Here is a 10,989-nt window from a genome sequence, read left to right on the forward strand (position 1 = left end):
AAACCACCCACATCGCAATAAACTAATTTAAACAAGTGACCCCTAAACCTAACGCCCCCTAACTTTATATTAAAATTACAATTTCCCTATCTTAAATTAAATTAAAACTTACCCGTCAAATTAAAAAAAAAACGAGTTTAAACTAAAAATTAAACTAATATAACTTTTTACTAATAATAAACTAATTACCAATTAAATAAAACTAAAATACACATTAAAAAAATCCTAACACTACTATAAAAATTACAAATTATCTAATTACAAAAAATAAAAAATACAAAATTTTAAAAAAATAACAAACACTAAATTACAAAAAATAACAAACATAATTATCCAAAATATAAAAGAATTACACCTAATCTAATAGCCCTATCAAAATAAAAAAGCCCACCCAAAATAAAGAAAAACCATAGCCTACAATAAACTACCAAAAGCCCTTAAAGGGACATTAAACCCAAAATTTTATTTCATGATTCAGACAGAGAATACAATTTTAAACAACATTCCAATTTACTTCTAGTATCTAATTTTGCTTCATTCTTTAGATATCCTTTTTTAAAGAAATAGCAATGCACATGGATGAGCCAAGCATGAGGCATCTATGTGCAGCCACCAATCAACAGCTACTGGGCCTATCTAGATATGCTTTTCAGGAAAGAATATCAAGAGAATGAAGCAAATTAGATAATAGAAGTAAATTAGAAAGTTTTTTCAAATGGTATTCTCTATCTGAATCATGAAAGAAAAATTTAGGGTTTAATGTCCCTTTAAAATGGCCTTTTGTAGGGAATTGCCCTAAGTTAAACAGCTCTTTTACCTGTAAAAAAAAATACAAAGACCCCCTAACAGTAAAACCCACCACCCAACCAACCCCCCAAAATAAAAAACCTAACTCTTAACAAATAGCTAAGCTACCCATTGCCCTGAAAAGTGCATTTGTATGGGCGTTGCTCTTAAAAGGGCATTTATCTCTTTTAAGAAAAAGCCCAAACCCTAAACTAAAAAAAAAAACACCCAAAAAAAACTTAAAAATCCTATCACTAACCCCCGAAGATCCACTTACAGTTTTTGAAATCCTGCTTGAACGATCTTCATCCAGGCGGCGAAGTCCTCTTCCAGGCGGCGAGAAGTCTTCATCCAGGCAGCCTCTTCTATCTTCATCCAGGCGGCATCTTCTATCTTCATCTTGGAGGCGCGGAGCGGGTCTATTCTGAAGACATTTGGAGCAGAGCATACTCTTCATACGGTCGCCGCCCTATACTGAATCTTTAATGCAAGGTACGCAATTCAATATTACATCCCTTGCATTTCTATTGGCTGATTTGATTTTGGAAATTCAAATCAGCAATAGGATGAGCGCTAATAAAACCCTATCGGCTGTTCAAATCAGCCTATAGGATGAGAGCTACTGAAATTCTGTTGGCTGATCTTCAGGATGGACCTGCTCCGCGCCGCCGGGATGAAGATAGAAAATGCCGCCAGGATGAAGATAGAAGAGGCTGCCTGGATGAAGACTTTTCGCCGCCTGGATGAGGACTTCGACGCCTGGATGAAGATAGAAGAGGCCGCCTGGATGAAGACTTCTTGCCGCCTGGATGAGGACTTCGCCACCTGGATGAAGATTTTTTAAGCAGGACTTCAAAAACTGTAAGTGGATCTTCGGGGGTTAGTTTTTTTAAGGTTTTTTTTTTTTTGGGTGGGTTTTTTTTTAGTTTAGGGTTTGGGCTTTTTCTTAAAAGAGCTAAATGTCCTTTTCAGGGCAATGCAAAATAGCTAAATGCCATTTTAAGGGCAATGCCCATACAAATGCCCTTTTCAGGGCAATGGGTAGCTTAAGATTTTAAGTGGGTCTTTGTATTTTTTTTTTTTCAGGTAAAAGTGCTGTTTAACTTAGGACAATGCCCTACAAAAGGCCCTTTTAATGGCTATTGGCAGTTTATTCTAGATTAGGTTTTTTATTTTGGGGTGGGTTTTTTTTAAATTGGGTATTAGAATAGGAATATTTATTTTTTATTTTTGATAATTTGTTTGTTATTTTCTGTAATGTATTTTTTTGTTTTGGGGGTGGGTTTTTATTTTTAGATTAGGGCTTGGGCATTTCATAAAAGAGCTGAATGCCCTTTTAAGGGCAGGAAAAAGAACTAAATGCCCTTTTAATGACAATGCCCTTTTCAGGGAAATGGGTAGATTAGGTTTTACTTTATTTTTATTTTGCATACTGTTAGGGGGTCTTTGTTTTGCTTTGTAGCAAAATAGCTGTTAACATCAGGGCAACGCCCTACAAAAGGCACTTTTAAGGGCCCACAAAAGGCCCTTTTAAGGGCCCTTGGTAGTTCATTCTAGATTAGGCTTTTTTATTTTGGGGTATTAGAATATGAATATTTTTTATTGTTTTACATAATTTTGTTTGTTATTTTTTTGTTATGTTGCTTATTATTTAGGTTTGTATGTCTGGCATATATAGCAAGTGTGAATCATTCATTTTATTAAGCCTGATGAAACAGCCACTGGTGGACTGAGAAAGGCGTTGCTAGTTTTTTTAATATTTTAATAAAGTAAATCTTTTATATACTTACCACTTGCTGCCAGGCTACTATTATTATTTTTACTACTTTTTATCTACACCTCATTCTATTGGATCACTGGGAGTTCCTGATTACCGGACACTAGTCTACTGGGTGACTGTATTGATCCCAGCTTGTCTTGACTGCACCAAGGGAGGTGCTCTACCAAATGTGAGTGTATTTTATACCATTATATACCTCGCCTGTACAAACAATACTAGGCCATTTAGGCACCTTTGTGTTCTGTATCATCTTCTACAGATTATTGAATATCCACCGGAGGTCAGTCTTCTGGGTGACTGCTATTGACCTCAGAGTGCTCCTACTGCACCACTAGGGGTGTCATACCAAATGTGAGTGTATCTACCACACTTATTATCTTCATTGCATCAAACAATATTGGGCCATGTGGCGCTTCTGTCCTTTTATGTTGTCTGTAGGTTTTTTATTTTTAGTGTTTGTTATTTTTTTGTAATGTTAAGTTTTAGTGTAAGGCAACTTAGGTTTTATTTCACAGGTAAGTTTGTATTTATTTTTAAATAGGTAGTTAGTAAATAGTTAATAATTATTTACCATCTAGTCTACCTAGTTAAAATAAATACAAACTTACATGTGAAATAAAAATAAAACCTAAGCTAGCTACAATATAACTATTAGTTATATTGTTGCTAGCTTAGGTTTTTTTGCACAGGTAAGTATGTATTTAGTTTTAAATAGGAATTATTTAGTTAATAATTGTAAGTTTAATTTAGCTCTATTTTAATTATGTTAAAGTTAGGGGGTGTTAGGTTTAGGGTTAGGTTTAGGGTTAGGGTTACGTTAGGGCTAGGTTTAAGGGTTAATATAGTTTAATTTAGGTTGTTGCGATGTGGGGGGATGGAGGTTTAGGGGTTAATAGGTTTATTTAGTGGTAGTGATGTGGGAGGCCAGAGGTTTAGGGGTTAATAACTTTATTTTAGTGGCGGCGATGTTGGGGAGCGGTGGAATAGGGGTTAATAGATTTATTATAGTGTGGCCGATGTTGGGGTGCAGGAGAATAGGGGTTAATAACTAGTATAGTGGCAGCGATATTTGGAGTGGCAGAGTAGGGGTTAATAGCATTATTTAGGTGGCGGAGATATGGGGGGCAGCAGATTAGGGGTTAATAACATTATGTAGGTGCTGGCGATGGCAGCGGGGGGGCAGAATAGGGGTATTTAGAATCAGGGTTTATGTTAGGGTGTTAGGTTTAAACGTAACTTTTTTTCCCCCCACAGACATCAATGGGGCTGCGTTATGGAGTTTTTCATTCTGCTATTGCAGGTGTTAGGCTTTTTTCTGACCCGCTCTCCCCATTGATGTCTATGGGGAAAGTGTGCATGATCACGTCAAAACAGCGATTGGATTGTGTGCGGTGTGGAGCTCAATGCAGCCATATCGCACGCACAAGGCGGCTGTTTGAAAACTTGTAATGGCTGCGCTATAGAGGGTTAAATAACGCAACTTTTGTTGCATTCATTAATTTCCCTATAGCGCATAACTCGTAATCTAGGTAATTAAAATTTTAAAAAAATATCCTTTTATAAAACTGCAGTCCACAAGAAGATCTCAACTGTGAAATAGCGAGACAAGAAGACAATAGAATCTTTATGTATCCTGCACACTTAAACAAGGTTTACGAGAAAATGAACACAACCACGTGACTGGTATACCCAAAGCAAGCCCTCCATTTGTGTTCCAAAGTGTCGTGGTTGTAACTCTTGTTTTCCCACATTGCTAGAGGTTCATGTTTGTGTGAGATATCATGTATAGGAACACTATGTCACTATGTATGTTACTTCAGGAACACCCACTAGTAAAAAATGTAATTGAAGCAATACTAAATGATGTCGCAGTTATAATAAGATCACACGTTAGCTTAACAAGCTTCTTTGTAACTATCCCAATGTTGATAGTTGATGTTGACATTTCCCCTCTTTTGTGCATTTCAGAAAGCAAGTACACTCATGTTTTTTCTTGCTTTTGAGTACTTCACTAAGAACATAAAGTGGCAGAAGTTTACATTAATAGAGTAAATATATTGATGTGATGTAAAAGTACATCTTGTACTTTTAACATCACATTAATGTCAGAAATGAGCTTTCAGTTATTTATCAAGGTCTTCTTTGTTCAAAGATATGTGCATGATGTACAAGAAGTAATTAATCTTTTTCATATTTTCATAGCACAACTCACCAGATTATTGTTAATATACGTGCAGCTAAATCAATATTTTGTGATCAGGTTAAATGTTAACTTTTAGCAATTTTCTTGTCAATGTAAAATTTCCAGATGTTCATCTGTCAGCTACAGAGTAACAGAATGAAATGTGGAGCACAAGTAGCAAAATGTCTTAATTTATTGCTTAGTGCATAAAGAAGGTTAATTAGATCCATCTTTCAATTGTCGAAAATTAAAATACTCGTCTTTCTGGCAATATGTCTGATCTCATCTGCTCACATATAATCCAGTAAATCCACAAGAGAACAAGTGTGTTATACATTAATCCTACGAAATGTATGTTCTAGAGCACATTTATATAAGCACTAGTTTATTCTATACAAGCAAAGCACCCACATATTAATCTTATTATATAAGGTACATTATTATCAGATGAGAGAATCCAGCATAGACTTCCATTAGAATTTGCAATTAAAAAAAGAAAACATTGGGTGAATTGTTTTCAGTGCATTTCTGAATTGAGAAGGACACTTTTCATATAACAACAGGTGGTTTTCGGCTATTTCTCAAGCACATTTTAAGCTCACCGATGATAGCCCTATTTGTGACATGGACCCAACAATTTCTTCCTTGTCATAATCTATTTTCCCAAAAAATTTCAACAGGCTTTCGAGACCATTTTCAAACACAATAGCGCATTTGTGATTGGGCTTTCAAATGGGATTGCACCTTTGTGACCAGGCTTTCAAACTAAATCATGGCTTAATGATCACAAGGTTAAAACACGTTCACATCAGTGTGTTTTACATTTTTATGGCTAAAATCTTGAACTTTTGGTCATGAAGACTCAATACTGTTTGAAAGCATGTGTGACAAAGAGCAAACCGCTTTCATATTTGAGTATAGGTCTTCTCAGTGTCAGGTGGAATGCTTTTGTTTAGAATGTAACAAACTGGAATCCATGGCTGAGAGGCTCAGCCTACCACAAACCCCCACTGATGCACATAACTTTAACACAGTATTTTAACAGAGGCCAAGGGTAAGAGAGCAATGAGACTAAACTAAGTAGCTGAACACTCTCTAGAATTTCTATCAGCTCCTACAAAATAAACAGTTAATAAGTACTAGAAAGCAACAGTAAATTTATAAATTTGATCAAAGAAGGACATATCTTTGTATACATTTAGTCTCACCATCCAGAGGGATATAAGGTAAACTAAGTCAGACAGTCCAGCTGTAGGCCTCACAGGGAAAAGCAGCACAAAATCATTTAACAAATGCACAAACAACCCAAAGTCAAATACCAAATGGGTTAATACACAAGCATAGTCAGGAGAAGCAGAAAGTCAAACCAGTATGTCCAAGAGTAAGAGGTTCAGAAACTCAATATGCAAGCAACCACATGCTACAAACACAGAGCTAATATAGACTACTCCAATTAAGGCCTAAATGATCTTCTAGGCTGCAGGAACAGAAATCACACTTTTAGACATACACTTATTATGACAGCATAGTTCCTTATGAAATCACTGTCACAAATGATCACTCCTATTTGAAAGTCTGGTCATTCAATAGAACTGCACTATAACCTTAAGAGGTGTGAAAGGGACATTGTATATCTCAGTTTTGTTTGGATTCTGAGTTTCTATCCCAATAACAATTACTTAACTGAAAACACGTTTCTTAGGAACTTTCCAATTGAAAACACTTTTGTAGTGGTGGGCTTTTTGTGGCAGGATACATTTTAGATTGTCATCACCTGAAAAACATGCTTTCATATTGGCAGAAACTGAAAATTAGTTATCGGGAGCTGATATCTGAAAGATTGGGGTCAACCCCAAAACTACCTAACTGAAACAACAGCATCATTAAATACATTGAGACATTGTTGTACTTTAAATAAAAAAAATTTGATTATAGGAAATATAGCTGCATAGTTACTATTGCTCTGTGGGAACATATGAGGTAAATCAAACTGGAAAAAGTGTGACATTTTTAAAAATATTATTTACACATTTGTACATGCCCGCTTGTCCCTTATTTATCATGGGGCATGCAGATAAGGTTGCTAAGACAGTGCGCCTATGGGGGCTACGATTCAGCATCTGCTGCCACTATCCAATTGCAAAAGAGCAGGTTTTGTCAATCATCCTGGACAAATGAGTCTGAGATGTTTGACATCCATAACCTCTGAGATTGCAGACACAAAGTGGTTGCCTTACAGGGACAAAATTTAAATGGCCGTAGATGAATTACATCTTTGCATAGAAACATATTCACAATATACATGTATACCTGGTTCTAGTAATAGTTATCACTGGTATCGTGTTAAAATTGTCTCTGCACATGCATGTGAGGCATAGCCAGATATTTTAAGGGCACCTGCATTTTAATTACTGCAGTTGTTCAGAGGAGAGTCATTACCAGATGGTACAAGCACCTTAGGTTCTATGAGCAAGTGCTGTGTTTAAGATGCTGGTGCACGGTGCATACTTAAATACACTTTTGAAACAGCTATAGCTTTTAATAGAAGCATATTTGCTTATACAAAATGCTTCTATTCAGGGGCGTATGGTGGCCTAGGTAAACAATGCTCTTTCCTAGGGCAGCAGATTGGAGGGAGTTTTTGGGGCTGTATTTATGAGAAGCTTACATTTATTTTAGAAGTATTATACAGTTATATATAATGGGATATATAATGGGAGATTTTGCCCAAGGAGCTTACATTCGGGGGGGGGGGGGGGTAATACAAGACTGCCCATGGTGCATTAGAGGTAGAGGTAACTCTGAACCTTCTATTTATTTAATCTTTAGTTTTGTTGGCTTTCAGCACTTGGTATTATGTTTGGGGAAGTATTGTTTCAAGAAATCTGTATTTTTTATATATATATATATATATTGCAGCAATAGATGTGGGTGTGGGTGTGCGTGTATGTTAGTGTGTATGAGCATAACTCTCTGTGTGTATGTGTCTTTGACAATGTGTGTGTGTGTGCAAGTGTATGTGTGTATGCAAGTGTTTTGCAAGCCCTGGTAAACATTTACTTTAGAAATGCCATGAAAATAAAAAAACACATTACTCCCTGAGCAAAAAATGGCCTAAAAATTTGTGGGCGGGGAGCTGCAGAATTCTGAGTGCCTAGGGCAGCAAAAAAACTAAATACGCCACTGCTTCTAATCATTACTGAAATGCATCCATGTGGATTCCAATTTTGTCTGGAATGTACCTTTAAAACTAGTGCTTTTTTTAACTTTCGGTTAATCACTTAACTTTCGGTTGCATGCTGCTTGTGAGCCATAAATGTGAGTGGTAAGATTCAGAGAGAGAGATGAAAGAGGTAGTTAGTAGATATGTGCATTCATTTTTGGATGAATGCACATTCAGAAATGAATATCCGAGAGAATGCACCAACATAATTTAAAGAAAACAAAAAAATACTGATAAAATTAATTTGTATTTATTTGTTTCCTTTTAAATTGATTTTTTAAGGCTTTGCATTTACCTTAACACGTACTCACCTGTAGATTAAAAACATTTACATTAGTTTAATGTAACGTTTTTTTTATTTGATCGCATTTGGCGGTGAAATGGTGGCATGAAATATACCAAGATGGGCCTAGATCAATACTTTGGGTTGTCTACTACACTACACTAAAGCTAAAATTACCCCAAAAAGCTCCCTACATGCTCCCTAATTAACCCCTTCACTGCTGGACATAATACACGTGTGGTGCGCAGTGGCATTTAGCGGCCTTCTAATTATCAAAATTTTAGGTTTGCGACATCACTATAATATATATATATGCATTTATGTATATATATATATATATATATATATATATATATATATATATATACATACATACATACATATTTACACTTATAAACACATATATTTATATACACTTTTGAGTTAACTACCTTTAAACGTGCAATTTCATTTGTAATGATTTTTTTATATGTTTTATTGTGTTGAATAAAAATACTTTACATTCCAATGTTCTTCACATAGAAGAGAATGTACTTTCTATTTTTAAATAGATATTTCTACAAATATCTGTATATACAATATACAATATATATATCCATATATATTATCTATATATGTATATGTTCATATGGATTGATATATAGTTTACAAAAAATATATATTTAAAAATTAAAAAAATAATTTTCTTCTATGTGAAGAACTCTGGAATATATGTAAAGTCTTACTTTGGGTTTAGCGCTGTTGTTCTAACGCAATGTCAGTTAGCGTGCAAAGGATAAGTGTTAGGTTTGTTTTTTTGAATAGCACCCCATAGAAGTCTATGAGGAGAAGTTAGTTCAGTCCCGATATATGAAGTCATGATCTTTTGCTCTCACACTAACTTTCTACTTTCAATTTCTAATGTCCGCTCCATCTCGGGCGCGTTAAAATGTAACTTTGAGTACAGTTGTAATCTGGCCCTTTAGGCTTGTACATATTTTATGCCAGCAGAATGCGTTACATGTACAACTGACCAGCAGGAAACAAAATTAAACTTCATAAAATTAGGATATAAAAAAGAAATCACAGACAGATTTTTGGAACCATGTCGAGAATTAAAATAAGGCCAAGACATACTGTGCATTTTTTTTAATGTTATTTGGAACCAAACCTAAATAACAAAGATGCCTACCTCTGGGAACCAGGGAACCGGGCAGATGAATATGGGAATAAAAAGAAACTTTATATAGCAAAATATATGGCTCTTAAATGTTGCTGATTTCAGCTGTGCATGAACAAGTATGAAGGAATGCAACATGGGTCAAACCAGGAAACATGAGATTTTTTTTAACCCAGTTTAACTCAACATTTGATTGCTAAATACATAGTTGTATTATGTTGTTTATTTAAAAACAAAACGATACATACTTTTAAAATATACAGTTGGCTGCTTTTATATATAAACAAATTTTATCAGGACAGTTCTGCGCCGATTTATAATACAATGTATAATACTAATACTTTTCTTGGTATTGTGAGAAATTTACTTTATAAACAATTTTAACACAGATGGTAAATGCAGTGAATTGCAACTGTGTTTTGTATTTAATCTGGTGATCATTAAAAAGCGATAGCAAATAGTAAATATTGTGGCTATTAAAAAGATTATTTAAAAGGACATGATATCCAAATTTTGAAGCACTTGAAAGTGATGCAGTATATCTGTAAAAATCTGACTAGAAAATATTACCAAAACATCTGTAGGTTAAAAAGACATTTTACCGCAGTAACCACATCCCATTGAAAGGGACTGTAAGCATCCAATTAGGATGCTAGTCCCAGGACTTGAAAGGGAGTATGCATCTGCAATGTGCAGGAACAGTCATGTTATTTCCCTATTCAGTGTAAGGAAGTCTGCTACGAAATCAAGCAAGATTATTTCTCTACTCAGTTTAGGGAAGTCTGCTATGAAATCAAGTAAGATCATTTTTCCAACCTGCAGCTGGACAGTGGCTGAAGGATAAATGTACAGTGACTGAAGGATAAATGTTCACACAGTGCTGATTTCTGTGATATGAAGACATTTTGAGGTAAAATATCTTCCTTTTTTACATAGACATATTCATCTGATATTTTCTTGTCAGCGTTTTACAGCAATACTGCATCACTTTCAAGTGATTTAGTGTATAAGTATTAGATCCCTTTAAATGGACAGCAAACTCTAAATTAAATCTAATGATTCCGATAGAGTATGTGATTTTCAATTTATTATATTACTATCAAATTTGCCTTATTTATTTGCATCTTTTGTTGAAGAACATAGCAATGAAAGCTTAGGAGCAGCAATGCACTACTAGGAGCTAGCTGGGGATTGGTGACTGCACATATTGTTATTGTCTCCCCCAATGTTTTTAACTAGATTCCAGTAGTGTATTGCTCTTTTTGAACCTACCTAGGTTTATTCTTCAATGAAGGATACTAAGGGAACAAAGCAAACTTGAAAGTTTTAAATGACATGCTCTATCATAAAAGTTGAATATAGACTTTACTGTCCATTTAAACCTATGCCATGAAAAAATGCAAGTAACCTAAGTTTGGTTTAAATACAACAATTTTTTTAAGATGCCAACTTAGACAAATGCAAGCAGCCAGCATGAGCATCCCCTGTGTAAAACTTTAAAGGGACATTATACACTGATAAATATGATTTTCAGGCTTTTTAACCAAGCCCCAATGTTTTAGATGTATACTGATAT

This window comes from Bombina bombina, chromosome 4 (assembly GCF_027579735.1).
Source record: "Bombina bombina isolate aBomBom1 chromosome 4, aBomBom1.pri, whole genome shotgun sequence".
NCBI lineage: Eukaryota > Metazoa > Chordata > Amphibia > Anura > Bombinatoridae > Bombina > Bombina bombina.